General features: G+C 40.2%; 1 pseudogene; it reads left to right on the forward strand.

The window, feature by feature from the left end:
* The window catches only part of LOC111723004, a 20,399-nt pseudogene extending 4,304 nt beyond the window's left edge, over window positions 1-16,095 (forward strand).
* Window positions 16,096-17,302: the final 1,207 nt, after the last annotated feature.

A 17,302-nucleotide genomic window follows, 5' to 3' on the forward strand; every position in this document is an offset into this window, starting at 1 on the left:
TCATTGTTGTTTTTGGCGGGTCCGGGCTGGGGATTTGAACCCACCACCTTAGGTGTACATGGCTGGCGCCTTAGCCAGTTGAGCTATAGGTGCCAAGCCCAAGCTAAGATTTTAAAAAGAAGAATATTTACAAAAGTTTTGTGCCAATAGTAAATACAAATTATTTTTAAATATCCTATATTCCAACTTGAAAAATTTTAAATTTTATTTCAGATGAATATGTGGGTATGAATGATTAGGTTACAATGTTTGCATTTGTTAGCTGAAGTTCAAATTGTAGTTGAGCCCTTCACCCAGGGGCTGTGCTGCACAGCCTTACATGGTGACCTCATTCTCAGAGACTTTTGGGTTTGATAGGATAAAAGGGTGGAATAATGGATTACTGGTAAGTCATCCATGTAGCAAACACTTATGATGTGTCTATCATGTACAGGTACTCTGTTTTAGACACCCAAGACACGCCAGAGAAAAATAAAAAACAACCCTGCCCTTGTGAAGTTTACATTCTAGTGGGGGAGAGACTGACAACAAGTCACAGTGTAACAGTTAAGGCCGAAGGATTTCTCCCTAGGGACTGGGTGGGAGTGTTGCCAGATGACAGCCCTCATCTGTCAGCTCTCTTTGGGAATTGCCCTTGGCTGAAGGCGGCTACCTCAGCAAGGTCACAGACTCTTTGCCAGCACAGCTCACACTAGAATACTTATCTCTACAAAGATGCAGAGGCTCAGATGCCTAGATTCTTCTTGGGTAGCTCTGAAGGGCCAATCCTGGTGCTGGGCTCCTTGCAACATGATGTGAAACTGTATTGTATCACATATACGTTACATCATGTTATGTTACGTTACTTTATATTATAATGTTACATTGTGTTATTCACCATTTGCCTCTCAATTAGAATGTAACCTCCCTGAGAGCAGGTACTTAGTTATTTAGTTTGCAGCTCTGTCCACAGCTCCCAGAATAGTGCCTGGAATTAGTGCTCTGAGAAATATTTGTTAAATCGATGTTAAAGCAAATTTGCAAAGTGGGGATAAAAATGGGACTGACTTCACAAAGCTAAGCTGTGACCATGCATGTGTAGTATGAACATCGGGTTTATGATATAGGAAGTGCCAAACAGCTGAAAGCCCCGACTTCAGCGTAACACAGTTCTTCTATGTAATAAAAAACACTTGTGCTCTCTACATTTTTTGAAATAGAAACAAAAACACAAACAAAATAGCAGATGAACAATAGACTTAACTTTCTACTTATTTGGCTCTTTGTGAATTTAGTAACCAGAAAAAGCAGTTGACTCTCTGGTAAAGGTGTGTAGTTAGTGGCCGGGACCTCTTGGCTGGGGTGGGGTGTGGGGAGCAGAGCTGGAGCCACGGCCAGTACAGTGGCAGCAGCCGGACTAACCATTGACGTTGTAGGATTTGAAGGCTGTTATGTTTTGCAAGCCATGACATATGGAGGCTCAAGTAAAATGAGCTTTGCGAAGTCTACCAGACTCTGCCATCATGACAAAGTGGGAAGCAGCATTAATATCATGTGTAAGCCCTACTGCCCATTAAGGAAAAAGGAGAGATGCTCCTTTACAAATTATGCTCTTAAATCACCCACAAAAAGGAGGGTCTTCTTAGATAGCAGCCTAAGCCAATGAAGTTAAAGATTTACTAGAAGGTCAAGCTAAAAAACGAAGTAAATGCATGATGAATTTTCAGTTCATATTGGTTTATGTATATAAGTGCCAACCTTTTCTAATAAAATGCCTGGGAGGCACAGTTTCTAAAAATGTTATTTTTGGGGGGTGGTGGTGGTGGCACCTGTGGCTCAAAGGAGTAAGGCACCGGCCCCGTAAGGCATCGGCCCCTTAAGCTGGAGTGGTGGGTTCAAACCCAGCCCCAGCCAAAAACTGCAAAAAAAAAAAAAAAAAAAAGTCATCTTTTAGATAGCCAGTAGTTCAATTATATTTACGTGTTAATTAATCAAACATTTACAGGCAAGTATTGCATTAGGAGTTGGAGCTACAGAGAGAAAAAGAAATATCCCCTGCCCTAGAAGAGGATTCTGTTTATTGGCAGTGTTACAGGTGATATTTCATCAGTTATTTCATATTTTTCCACTTGTAAGGTAGTTCTTTTGCTTATTCTTTCCTTCCCTGAATCCTTTGAAAGGTGAGTTTCATGACCTGTTTTCAAGTGACTTTTTTTCTCCAGTTCTTTGGGCAAATACTTTCCAACTGACATACATTCATATCAATAATTGGGTAAAAGCTAGAAAGAAATTAGACAAAATGATTGTCATATTCCATCTGTTATGATCACAGTCTTTTAATCTGCCGGTTTATTATTATTATTTTGTTATCAAATCAGGACTTTTTTTTTTTTTTTTTGAGACAGAGTCTCATTATGTCACCCTTCGTAGAGTGCTGTAGTGTCACAGTTCACAGCCACCTCAAACTCTTGGCCTCAAGTGATTCTCTTGTCTCAGCCTCCCAAGAAGCTGGGACTACAGGCACCCACCATGATGCCTGGTTATTTTTTAGAGATGGGGTCTTGCGCTTGTTCAGGCTGGTCTCCACCCTCCTTGGCCTCCCAGAGTGCTAGGATTACAGGTGTGAGCCACCATGCCCAGCTCAAATCAGGACTTTTAGAAAGGATTTTATTTGCTAACATTTCGGGTCAAATCTCTTTTGACTAAAAGATTCCAAAGACTCTCGTGGACTCTGCCATCTATTCATACTTGAAGACTTTACATATTCCCTTTCCAGGAAGGCTTTCCAGGTTAAATTAGCTACCTCTGCCTTCTGGCCCCATTATTCCCAGTGGTAGGCAAAGCCATTGATCAGTTGCCACTTTATTGGAATTCTGCTTTTGAGTCTTCTTTACTAGTCCCGATGCTTCTCTAGGATCAGGAATCGTGCCTTATTGATCACCAGTCTCTTATGCTTGTCACAATGCTGAAAATTAGCCAGAATTGCAATAATAGGTTATTCTTGCTATATATGCAGGCACTTCTGTGCTTCACAAATCCTTGTACTGGCTTTCTGAGGGAGGTACTATCTACGATCATGTCCATTTTACAGATTGGGAAACTGACTTTTAGGGATCTTACCTAACTTGGCAAGATCATCCAGGCAGTAATGACACAGAGGGAAGGGATTTGCACACAGATAATATGGTTGTCGGGCCTCCGTTCTCAACCCCTGCTCCCTACCCACGAATGCATTTTCAATGGAACTACATATGTAAACTATTTTACTTAAGAGAAGAACTGTGACAGGAAACTTTAACCACAATTTAAGCTTCATCCTTTCTTAAGTCCAGAAACGTCCACAAGTAGGTATCAGTTCTCAGAAGTAGAATTTTTCATATTTTCTGGTTTAAAAGTAGAAGCTCCCAGGGTTTGTTGAAGTCCTTACTTCTACGTTGCTGTCCTCTTCTGGGAAAAGGTAACAAGTTTAGCTTTGGCTCTAAAGCCAAATCCTGGGACCAAATCTATACTCAGGAATAATAGTAATGTGATCCAATATTTAGTGAGCAGTCACTATGTCCCTTGGCCAACGGTGCACACTGTTACGCCAGTCACTGCACTGAGCCTCCAACCCAGAAGTTCTCAACTTGTGGGTCACGACCCACAGGAACTGTATTAAAGGGCAGCAGCAGGAGGAAGGTTGAGAACCACTGCTCTAACCCATTCTGCTTTAGACAGCACTCTGTCCAACACTTACAGCCCTGCAGCTGAACACTCGACCATGTTCACTTCTCCCGTGACCTTCCATCTTTCATTGTCTGGACCTCAACTCTGGACTGGAGTCCTACATCTTAGTCCCCATGGTTGGAGATTTAGTACATTTTCTTGCTGGTAACAGTTTGCTAGGACACCCAATAATTGCAAATGTTAGTGTCTGCCTGTCTCAGGATTCCTGCTGCCTGCACATCCTCGATGCCTGGGTACAGTTCATGAATTGTTTTAAGTTACCTATTCACAACTACTACTGATAATTCACAGCATTCCTGCTAAGTGGTTATGCGACTGTTCTTGAAGAAACCTATTCTGCATTTGATTACACACTACAGTGTTCAGCCTTGACGTGCACTCTCGCCCCATGTAACTTCCATTCCTTGGTCTGGTCCTACTGATAGCACAGAACCGAGTCCATCTTCTCAGTAGCCAACTTTATAACATTTAAAAACAAGGGTGTGTTCTTTCATGTGTTCTTAATATCCCCAGGTCATTTTTCGTATTGGACATTGTTCCAAGTCCTCTCTCTCTGAGCTTACAGGAAGAAGAGAAGATCAGCTGGCGTCGGACACACTCAGCTGGGAATCCCGGCTCCACCGCGGCCTGGCTCTGTGGGCTTCAATTTCAGTTTCCTTATAAAATGTTGGTAATGATTCAGAGTTGAAAGGACAGTTGGGAAGATGAAATTAAAGAGGGGAAACACAAGTCTATCTTTGGCTCTGCCCCGTTTCCTGGGACAAAGTGTATAGTTTACATATGTAGTTCAATTCAAAATGCTTTCGTGGGTAGGGAACAAGGGTTAAGATGTGGGCCCCATAACCATATTATCTGTGGGCAAGTTCCCTTCCCCTGTGTCATTACTACCTGGATGCTGTCGCCAAGTTAGGTCAAAGACACAGCGCAGATACTCGAATGGCAGTGTTTGCTGATATCCTTATTAGCATTTTTAAGGGGAGGTGGTTGAAGAGCCAGTACTGACACCGGATTCAGATGTGATCTGATTTTCTTCAAGCCCAGTTGAGACTCATCCTACAATGCTGATGGTGAGGATGACACTGTATTGAAAACAGTGGCTTTTATTTTTTGTCTTCCCCATGTCAGACCTTGGGCTGAGCACTAGATGTTTATTACCTGTCAAGTCCCTCTCAACCGTCCTTTGAAGTAGATGTTATTCCCATTTCACAGATGAGGACCCTGAGACAAAGACAGACATGACCTTCTCAAGGTCAAACAACTAGGACATGACAGGGTTGAAACAAACCATGTGTCTGAGACCAGAAACCTTGTGACTGTAAATATCACACCTTTACTAATTCATTGTGTGCTGTGCTTTTTTTGGTAGTCAAATCCCTGGTGAACTTATAAGAGCTTACTATCCGTGGAAGCTTGTCCCTCTCCTCTGCCAGCTCACCCTGTCCAGTCAGATATTGTTGCTCTTACAGTCAACAGGTGTTTCGTTTCCTTCCCAAGTGGGGATGTGTGAGTCTGGTAGGGCTGCCCTAACAAAATGCCACAAACCAGGTGGCTCACACAACAGACATTTATTTTCTCAGAGTTCTGGAAGTTGGAAGTCCAAGGTCAAAGTGTTGACATGTTTGGCTTTTTCTGATCAAGGGGTCAGCCCTGCCCGGCTTCCAGGTGGCCATCTCTGGCTGTGTCTTCACCTTCCTTTTGTGTATGGACATCCCTAGTGTCTATCTGTGTTCAAATTCCCTCTTCTTATAAGGATACGTCAGATGGGATTGGGGACTACCCTGAGGACCACATTTTAACTCAATCACCCCTTTAAAGGGCCTGTTTCCCCAAACAGTGACATTCTGAAGTACTAGGGATTAAGGCTTCACGATAAGAATTCGAGGGGACACATACCCTGCCTATAACAGCAGGGTCTCACCTTTATCTCACTAACAGGTTCCTTTGGTTAGATTTTTGTTCATTGAGACTATTTTGAATGCCAATTTTATTCCCCAGAGTTTTCACCATTTCTTTCAAATGTGTGCCCTCTGTAAACCCAATATGCATTCTGTCTATAGCTCTTCCCAGTGATAAATAAAAATTCTGTAGAAAACAGAAGTGATCATGGAGCTCAGAGACAAGCTCATTCACTTTGCTGCCTGTGTATCCCCTTCGGGTTTCTCTGATTTCCATTTACTGGCTCTCTGTGGTCTGGTCCACGTGGCCATGCTCTTTATATACTGATTTTGATTTAATAGATAAAAGGTAGTGACTGTGTTTAGGCTTGTTTTAATAAAAGCTTCACTTAATTTGGTAATTTGGATAAAAGGAAAGCCATCAAAGGAGGAATCAAGTTTCCTGAATCCAAGTCCTTGCTTTATAATTATCTGTGTTATGTAAACTCTTAAATTCCCAAGTTCCTCACCTGGAAAATGGGATAATACCTGGCCTACTTTAGGCTTTACAGGGTTGGTATCAGATTCCAGTGAAATGTATATGTGGAGCTTCTCTAGGCTCTGAGAAGCAAAATATTACCTATCCAGGGGCGGATTCGTGGCAGGTATTTTAAGATTCACAACTTTGAACCTATTCTGAAGTCAATGGATTCTAGCTCCAACCAAAAGATGCATAAAACAACCAACTCTTTGAATGTCGACTACTCTGTCATCATTCTTTTATTTTAGGACTCTTTTATGTATCAATATAGCATAAACATATTTTTGAAAAATTGACGTTAATGAAACTATAGTTGCTTCCAGAACAGAGAGCTCCCCTGCCATTATAAATCATTGACCTAAGTAAGACTTGTAGATCAAGTTTTGAATCTTGAATCCAACATAATTAGGAAGATATGTCTGCTTCAGATCTTCTAAGCAAAATGGAAGAAACATTTCATTTCTATTTATTTTGGAAGAAACATTTTAAACTATACCTGTCATTAGCTGGATAGTTAATATATGGATCAGCTATGTTCTTAAATCTCGCTGCAAAATGAATTTCTCAATACTTCATTTTATTTTCCATTATAATTTGTAATATATAGTCTAGGGAAATTGTATGTTATACCATCTCATGGTAAACTAGCTTGCAGAGTCATTCACACATTCAGGATAGAATCACGGATTAAATTGTGTGGTGCCACGGGTGCATTGCCAGGAAGACTTAACGGGAAGGGAGGTGAAGAAGGAATCTGTATCCACTGAACGTCTACACGTCAGATCTTATGTGCTATTTAACTTCTCCTTTAATTCTGATAATTGTGAGGTAGCACAACTACAGTAGCTGAGAGGTGAGTGTATGTAGCAGTTGGAAATGCCAACGTACCAGAATCCGCTTCCTCAATTGTGAACCACTTCTGTTGATTCTACTTGTAGAAACTAACATTGAAAAAAATGTTTAATTAAGATTAAAAGAAAAAATCTTGCTTGATGTTCAAGAGGAGGTAGCCACAGTGGGTAGTATGCCAAGTTCACTATCGGGTAGTTAATGGTACTTTCTGTGGACTTGCTATTATCCATCATAGTTTTCAGAAGCCCAGAAAAGTTACTTTTTCCACAGCATATTATAGTCTATATTGGAGCTGGGATTCAAAGCCACTTGGGATGGCTGTGGGAGTGTATCTGCACTATGCCCTGGACAGGCTGAACTGGGGGACTGGGATTCTCCCTTCTGTTCTTGAGTACTGATACATGACCTACTCTGTCCCTTCCCTTCTCTTGATTTCACATTCCTTCACCACAGGAGGGGTGTAATTTTGGCATGGGTCAGATATATAAACGTTTTCAGTCTTTGGAAAATCTTGACGTGCTATACAAATGTAAAGTATTTTTTAAGAAATTCTGGAATGAGATCCTGGGTTAAATTCCTTGTAGAGTTATTGTCCGACAGAATATTCTGTGATGGTGGAGTGTTCTATACCTGTGCCTTCCAAAACAGCAACCACTTGCCACGTGTGGCCGTGGAGCACTTGATGTGTAGCTACTGAGGAAGTGAAGTTTTCACGATTGAACTTTTAACTGATTTAAGTTTAAATTAAATTGCTACCTATTGCTAGTGGCTTCTGTAATGGACAATGCAGATGTTGAATTATTTCATACACAAATGTGGATTCTGAACAATCAGTTCATCATTACACTCTCTGCGTGTGTTAACAGTCCCCGATGCTCTAGGTGGTAAACTGAGATGAACGTTTCATGTTCCCCTTAGTCCTGATGTCTCCAAGGCACGTTAGATTTGTTATTTTAGTTTTGAACAAACTTAGGATCTTTTTAATTCTCTGGTTAATTTAAGTCTGGTGGAACAATTAATTCATATTTATTTGTTGGATAAATGTGCATAATAGTAGTTAGTATACATTGGGTCTCCTTTCCCAGTCTGGGCCTTTCTTATCTGTATAAAACGAGATGAATCATACACTGTAGGCTTACACTGAGTCTAAAAGGCATCCAGTATGTGGGATAGCGTGTAGTAAGGCCTAAAGGAATGTCAGTTTCCTCCCCTTATCCTTGAGAGAAATTGTTGCTTGCAAAGGAAAGAGTATCAGAGTATCCATGTACCTGGCCCGCTTGTCTACTGTTTATCATGCCAGGGTCTCTTGGCCAGCTGTCATTCATCTCCTTGGTTTACAATTTGTAAGTTTAGCTCCTCAGCTGGGATGATCTGTCTTTGTGCAACTTAGTTTGCCATTTGTTTCTGTGATTTTTTAAAATGTAAAATCAGAGGGAGTATCCTCTTCTCTCCATAATGCTATCTTCCCCCACCCAACAAATGACTCATTCAAAAATACATTTACTTGGGAGCATCTTAATTTCTAAAGTAACCACATGATTTCTTTCTTTCTTTCTTTTTTTTTTTTTTGTTGGTTTCATACATTTTATAGTTAACTGGAAGAGGCGGACCCTCCTTTCCCCTCCTCCCCTGAGTGTGTGGGAAGTTGTGAATCAGCACAAGTATAAATCTCCAGAAAAATGTTTTATTAGGATAGTGACTCTAGACATTCTTAACTTTGTGACTCAGGATGACATTTTTTTCTTCAGCACTATAATCTTCACCTCTTGCTTTCTGGAAATAAATGCAGAAGAGAAAAGTGTACTAGCAGAAGTTCTAATGAACTTTTAAAAAGGGCTCCCTTAACCTTGCCAATGCATGGAAATTCCTGTTCCATGGATGTAGAAGGTAATGCTTTGATCATATCTGGCAGAGTAAATAACTATACATCTACTTTATTCTAACTGATATTTGGGAAAGGAACAAATTCTTCAGAGAACCTGAAGCCCGTAGGGCTGATTTGGCCTTTGATCTTATCATTCTGCTTTTCCTTTTTGATTCAAGGTTAATCTTCAATTCAGGTCCCCCTGTTTCCTCAGAAAGGCCCCATCATAATTTTCAAAGTGAGAGCATCAGCACTTTTTCAAAAGTCATCATTATGAAATCAACTTTAAAACATCATGAAAGGAAGTCACAAATATTTCCTTCCAATTTCCTCCACCCTGACAAAATGATTTTTGTTTTCGTTCAGGCCTGGTTAGCACCACTGGGCAGAGCAGTACATTTCTTGGTCAGTTTGAAATTAGTGTTTAAGTGAAGAGAAAAAGAGGAGAAGTTATAGTAGTAATCTACAATAGAACTTTTCATACAGGGAGTCTTCAGCAATAGCTTCGAATTAGATGAGAATACAATTAGAAATCTAAATTTTGCCATTATGTAAGATTCTTTTTACACACAGCCTGTTAGAAGTTTTAATGAGTCACTGTGAGCTAGGAATGTAACAAAAAGAATGTTAGAGTAGGCATCAGGGGGAGTGGATTTTTTTTTTAAATAAAAAAAAACTTCTTAATTTTTCTGATGGACACAAAGCTATTATACATTTTTGTGATGCATGTAGTGATGTCATCTTACGTAGAATATATAGCGATCAGATCAGGACAATTAGCACATCCATCATCTCAAACATGTATCATTTCTTTTATTAGGGACATTCAATATCTTTCTTCTAGGTATTTGAAACTATATCTTATTGTTAACTAAGGCCATCCTACAGTGCTATAGAATGCTAGAATTTCCTCTCTCCAGCTAGCTGGAACTTTGTATCTGTTACCGAATCTCTCCCTAATCCCCCTCCCTCTTCACCACTACGCATCAACTTTTGTTTTTCACTTCCGCATGTGAGTGAGAACATGTAGGGTTTAACTTAGCAGAAGTAGATTCTTCCTTGAGTTCTGCTGGGAACTGGTGGTGAGACCGACAGTACATAAATGCTTTCAACTTTGTGGATCTCCTCGCTTGCCTACAAAAACAATACATTTGAGCTCTAAAATATTATGACACAAAGGATTCTGTTCTGTACCTTTTTTGGTAGAAATGTATGTGCAGGCTTTTGTATATGGAAATAAAAGTGGGAGGGGCTTTTCGAAATGCTCTTGGGATTGTGCTATAGTATTGGGAAAAAGCTTGTTCCCATTTACCTAAATGGTTGCTTGTGTGGTTTTCATTGGACCTGCGGACATTTCTCTTTCCTGCCTGGAATGAGGTGTACCAAGTGTGATCAGGTTAACTTTGGTCTCCCTGGTGTTATTCTTGAACCAATTAAGTGAATGATGTAGCAAGGGCTGTTTCCACAGAGTTTCTACCCAAAGGGCCCAAAGGGCTAGACGTGGCTGCTCTTTGACCGAGTAAAGGGCAGTTAAGAGAATCCACCAAGCAATTGGAAACTGTCAAGAGTTGTTTCACAATGAGTCATCTGTCATTGTTAACAAGAATGAGTTAGGAACAAGTGGAAAATGTTTGTTATTTTTATGACAAGTGAATTTCAACAGATGAGCAAGAAGTTGTCATTTAGCACATGTGAATCGCAGTTGGGCTATTTCAAGGCCAATGATCCTTGCTTCCTTTAGGAGTGTTTATGAGTGCCTGTCATTCAAACATCTTTCTAGTGCCCAGTTTTCCAGTGCATCCATGGAAAACCACCCTTTGCTGTTATGTACAGCTGGAAAATTGAGGCCATATGAGAACCCAGAGAGGTCTTGCCAAGATTTAATTCCTTTCACATATTAGTTAACCTTTCTGGGCATCTCTTTCTTTGTCTGTAAAATGATGTTGTTTTCAGATAATCCCTCAAGATCACTTCTGCTCTAAATACGTATGACTTATGAACTCCATGGCCTTAAGTAAGTGGCAATATCTCATTAGCTTCCTGTTGATCTTGAAATCGGGGGAAAGGGCATTTGTTTGTAATATACTTTAATCAACAAATAATACCTCTAAACTGTGCAATGTGATATACTTGTACTAGGCTTTGGGATATATGAATGATAAACTCCCAATTTTTGCATATTAATTATGCATTATTCTAAATTAACAATGACATTTTAAAACTTTATTAGATAAAGTCTCACAGTTTCAAATTCTTATCTATAGAAACAATAGTGACCTGTTTTTTATTGGAACTAAATATAATGTATAAGATTTCTATAATTGTGAGATACAGAGGGACCCAGTATTCTAAAGGAGATACAACCCCATTCCTCCTCCAAAACACCAGTCTTCTAAGCTTAATATTCTAGAAATTGTTGCTTTATACTCTTTAAAAGATACTATTGAATATTTTGAAGATACCACTAGCTGTACACCATGGTGCTTTAACAGTTATTTCTAACAGTTCTCTGGTGAATGGATCAGAGATTAATTCCATTATATTTAAGAAGGGGGTTTATTTGTCAAGACTACTCAGTGTTTAAATAATGCATCTCACAGCTGAACATATTAGAGATAGCCTTGTCATATGGTGTGTATAAGCCTGTGTCTCCTTGGGGCTGGCATAAGAGCCAAATATTGTCACGTTGGCTGAACAATGTTTTGTGTTTTCTCGGAGGTGGCTGGTTACCCAGAATTATTGAGACTGCTGGATCAACTGAAAGATAAACTGAGTTGAGATAGTTATCAGGTTAATAATCACGGCACTCCGATACAGGCCCTGAGATGAAAGGTGAAGAGGCAGGGTTTACATAGCAGCAGCTTCACTTGGTGATAACCCAGAAGTCTGTTGAAGGAAACCATTCTTGTGCTGCCCTTAAGGTCACAGTTTGTGCTGAACAAGTGCTCTACACAGTAAGACAGTAAGGCAGTACCTTTCGTTGGTTAGCATGTCTTTTTTACCTTGAATAAACAGATCAAATGGACAAAGATCACGTCATTCTCAGTAAAGGAAATTGTGATTTTCCCAAGTATTTCTTTAGTTCTTCCTCCCTGATAGACCTACACCTTCCTCAGCCAATGGTTTCGCAGGCTCTTAAGTTTCTGTGTGGGGAAGACCACGGAACATCTTGGGCATTTAGAAAATTTTCGAACATCTCGTTGAAATCCATCCTCCATTAATAGAAACCCCTATTTTTTTCTCCTAAGAATTTAAGGATCTACAACATTACAACATTGTTTTTTTCTTTTTTGGTGGAGGAGGTCTCCTCATCTCCTCTCTCTCTCTTTTTAAAAGAGGGCTATAACTTTTGAAGTCACATTTGTGTTTGTGAGTGTTCAAGCAGATGCCTCCCTGTTAGGGATTTTCCTCCACTTATGAGAGCTGGGAGTGGGCCGCTTTGCAACTGGCTTAGAGCTGGCCATCTCCACGTTTCTTCTTCATCTTCATATTCCAATGATGTATCAAGGATACACACAGTATTACCTAAGCAAACGCTCAAACTTTGTAATCATGAGGACAATTCATACATCCGCTAATTGCTGTTTTCTTTCTTGCCATGACTCCTATCTGTGGGGATCCAATTTAGAAGCTAAAGACCAGCACAGATCCAGTTTCACAAAATGAATTCATTTCATGTTTAAAAGAGACCTGGTTTGATTAATAAAAATCTGCTCCCTTCCAGAATTCCAAGTACTTAACCTTGGCAAGAAGGTGGGTGTACGTAATTGGTTTGGACGTTAATCTGTCTATTCCAGAGTTGCACAGAGCTTCATGGATGGCCACTTGTATTTGGAACATCTGCTCTTTCTGTGTGGTCTGGAGGTCTTAGGTGGTGCCACAGATTGACAGATGAGGAGTTTAGACACAAATATGTCAGGTGAGCTGTTAGAGTTCACCAAATAGCAATGTACTTCTTTTTAACTTCTCGTCGCCGTTGGCAGTGACGTTGAAGCCATAGGAATAGTCATCTGGCTAGTGCAATGTGAGCAGAGATACCACACGTGTTAGGACAACTAAGAGCTGATGCATCTTCTCCATTTCTTTTTTCCAAGAGCTCCAGATGGCATAAATATGAACTAAAAGAGGGTTAAATGGGACAGGAATACATGTTCACGGGACTGAGCCATGGAGATTTGGGTGTATTGTCATACCAGCTAGTATTAGTTACCTTGACTCTTGTCAAAGGTGATATTTCCACTGTTAGTATAGTCTCTACACTGTAGAGGCTGAGGGCCATTATCTAAAGCAGAAAAAGCACAAATCTGGCTTTGAATCAGAATTAACTGGGAAGGTTTAAGAAAATTCGCATGTTTGAGACCTACATAAAATTTACTAAATAAAAATTGGGGGGTAGGGCATGTGGATCAATGGGGATCAAGTTCCCTAAATAATTCCAGTTCCTTCCCTTTGATGTTAAAATCCTTAACATCAAAGTCACTTTATTTTCTAGGATGTTGAGATGAAAGATGAAAAGTGATTGGAGAGAGGTAGAGGTGTGGGAGCTAAAACAGAGATTGACAAACTGAAACCCTCAAGGGCCAAATCGAGCCTGTGTTCTGTTTTTGTAAATAAAGTTCTATCAGAATACAGCCACGCCCATCTGTTTACATGGTGCCTGTAGATGCTTTCACGGCAATGGCAGAGTCAAGTAGTTCTAACAGTGACCTTGTGGCCTACAAAGCCTAATATATTTACTATTTGGCTCTTAGAGAGTCAAAGTTTTTTCTCTTAGAGAAAACTCCTGATCTCTGTGCTCGAAAAAGTCGTGAGCTCTTGGTTTGACCTTGTCCATAAGCAGAAGACTCAAATTCTTAGCACTGGGGTTGACCTTGTCCATGGCTGGAAGACTCAAAAATTCTCAGCACTCTTGAGCATAAAAAGGACCAGTCACGGGAAGTGATTTAACTTCAGCATCAGCTACATATTATGGTATCTCCATGCTTTGTGGAACAGTTTAAAGTCATACTTTAAATCTGTGGTGTTTTGTAACCTGTCAAGCTATCACAGTAAGACGATTGCTTCACTGGAATCCAGAAGTGGATCGTGTTTATGAGGAAAAAAAATGACAATTTCCAAATATATTTGGATTTTGTAGTTTTTTTTAACTACAAATGAAAATAGGAAACAGGTTAATACTTAATGGGAATTGAGTCACGTTCAGGTACACATTTTCTTTAAATCATGCTCAATTTATATAAAGGGCTTGGCATAATCCAAAAATTTAAAAACAATCTATATTTGAATATACATGCATTTAAATATGTATATTTAAACACCCACATTTAAATATAAATTTTAAAGCTGTCAGGACCAGGAAATTCAAATTTGAAGTGCAATTCTGGGGGATGGCTATTTAAACCAGCTCCAAATGCAGATCTGAGCTGAAGATCTTTTTAGCTCGATGCATCATCATTGTATGCAGCCCTTCTCTTCTTTTTCCTCCCATCACCCCAATAAAATACTCTTTAAAGGACTACCAATGAGAAGCCTAGGGAATCATAACAAGGACGCTGAACACTCGTGTGAACAACAGGGGAGGTTTATCTCACAGGCTAAACCTTGTGTTATTTCTCAGTAAAGAAAAGAGGACTGAGTTTTCTGTTTGAATTACAAGGAGACTCACCTGCTTATTCTTGGGACTCTCTCATGGAATTCTGATCAGCTACACCACAGAGCAAATGCAGAGGACAGAATGCAGCATCACAGCTGAGGAACCACAGGAGCTTGGCTGCATGTGGTTCTTGTACAATTTGAAGGAACAAGTTATGTTTAAGATTTGCTCCCTCACTGGTTTAATTTTACATCATTTCTTGGAGCTAGAGAAGAGAGAAAAATGAAGGCAAAACATAAGATTGCATTATAATCCCTAATGGAAATAATTGGTAACATGTGTACCTAATTTTGGTTATTCGCTCTTGTATTCGCTTGTCACTGATTAATTGAGAGTGACAATCCCAATTAAACAGCGCCTAATAGCATGTAATGGCTAATTGTGAGCAGGTTAGAAGCATTCTTTGTATTTGAAACCTTGAAAAAGTCCCTTAATTCTCCAGGGCACGTCTGTTTTGGATTGAAAGCATCACCTGGTATTGTCTGATTTAAAGTCAAGAAGGTCCATTAATATCAGGGCTCAAATAAATGAATTTGCACCTTATGTCATATGTTCAGTAGGTGACTGAGACCATGTGCTCTTCAGCCCACTTAGTAGAGAATTATAATGTGTAAGGGGTTTAAATTAGGCTGTAACCAGCCTTACGAGTAGAGGCAAAAAGTAATGTGGTTTGTGTAGCAGTCTAGAAAAAGAAGTACGTTCACTTGGGCCATTGACTGAATTCAGGTAATTTCTTCTAAAAAAGAGTTCATGCTTCTCTTTTCTCTACCTATAACTTAACTCCTTAACTTCACACTTCATACTCCCTGATTCATGTAATTGCTATTATCAGATGACTGGGCCAAACAATGTGTCTCTCCAAATGTGTTGGCTAATGGAGTCTACAAAAATGATTATGAAATCAAATATGTACAAGAACACATGCTATTTGTTGTAATAATTGTTATGGTATCCCCAAGACAGCTTTCTAAGTATTGAAAAGTCTGAGCTAGCAGACTCACTAAAAGATGGAATGTGCTGGCTGGAGTTTCATCAACACAATTCTCATTAATAGAAATGGGCAATGTGTGGTGAACCACAGGCCTCTGGGTGAGTATGTAGGTACCAAATGGCTCTTTTCAAACAAGATGCTATTTCCCTTTTCCTTTATCTCAGAACCAAAGAAAAAATTATGAAAGTCATCGTTTCACTTTGAGATTATTTATGGATAAAGATGGACCTGGGTAACTGGGAAAATTAGCATAACCCATTTCAGGACAAGTATCTGAATTTCTTTTCCATCTCTATCAGCATCTTCCCTTTTGACTCAACATGAGGACAGCGTTCCCGGAGGTGAGTCACGCTGCTCTGCTTCTAAGCCCTACAGGCAGATTCTGAACGTCTCTTCCGTGTCTGACTTCACCTTCCCACTTTGTCTCCTTTGCTTTTCCCAGAATTCTTTGCTATCCAAATAATACTCCTGTAGAGTGGAATGTACGTGGAACCTTTTCTCAAGGCATCAGGGTAATTAGAATTAAGAATCCTATGGCGGGTTTCTGCCTTTATTTTTATCCTTTTATTCTTTTCCTTTCCAGGTCTGCAGATAAAAGGAAACATAGAATATTAGTCTAATATTTGGACTGCGTGTTCTGTTGTGAATAATGGGGACCCAGAAATAACACGAGCTTACACACAGCATGTATTGTTTCTCTCTCACACATCTATATAGAGGCTGAAATGATGACTTCTTGGGCATCCAGGACAGGTTGCTCTCAACTTTCCATCCTGCCAAGGCTGGTGGACTGGGCACATGACCTCTTTCCTCATGACCTTCACTCTGAAGTGCTGGCCTTTACACCCCAATTCCATGCAGTGGGATGGAGAGGTCGGGAAGGAAGGCATGCACTCCTCCTTTAAGGACAGATCTCGGAAGCTCCACACATCATGTCTGCTTACTTCCTGCTGGTCGTTACTTAAATCACATGGCCATGTGGAGTCTGAGCAATGTCTTTATTTTGGGCAGTGAAATCAATACCTAGCTATAATTTGGGGGTTTTAAGAAGTGAAAAACAAATTCAGAGACAGTCAATAATCTCTACCCTGCTCCATCTAGGCGGAAACCTGCATGTGTATATTCTGCCCACACCTGGAGTACACTCAACCTCTCTCGAGCTAGACAATTCAGAATCTCATCCAGTTATTGCAATGAGCTCAAAGTCCAGGGTCTCTGGTGACGCTTTCTTCCTCCAGGCAGGTCAGAGTAGAGCTCTGTTTAGGTCCCATCTCATCTGATACACTGCAGTAGAGTCGCAGTGTGGTCAGTGCAGCAAAAACTCCCATCTCAAAATGAAAAAAACGTAATGAAAATCCTGTCCAGTCACAAGGCTATAGCAGTTATCAGATCCTCTTAGCCTAGAATTGGGAAGAACCCCGGTCCTGGTAGGGGAGTAAGTCTTGTGCTAGCACATCTGGCAGCTCTTGGTTCTACGCTTTATGAAAGGATCTGTCATCTTTCATTATCCTCTCTGACACATCTGGAGCCTGCCACGGATAGTTTGCCCTCTTTCTCAGCCCCCTTCCTGCACATTGAGGATTTGGATGCCAGGGGTTGCTTTAGGGGGTTTGAATGATCACAAGCTTTGTAAGGCCAGGCTTACAATTTCCTCCCCAAATTATAAAAGTAGCTGGTCTGTCTGTTTCTGGCTGGCACCCCTTTGAGTAAGCAAAGCCTAAAGACTCATTTTCACATGGTTTTTGAAGCTAAGAGTGTGGTCTCACGTATTGACTCCTGTGCTCTTCTCACCACTCTGTCTTTTGTGGTAGTTACCCAGGGC

The sequence above is a fragment of the Otolemur garnettii genome, unplaced genomic scaffold (genome assembly GCF_000181295.1).
Source record: "Otolemur garnettii isolate 467f Iridium unplaced genomic scaffold, OtoGar3 scaffold00007, whole genome shotgun sequence".
Classification (NCBI taxonomy): domain Eukaryota; kingdom Metazoa; phylum Chordata; class Mammalia; order Primates; family Galagidae; genus Otolemur; species Otolemur garnettii.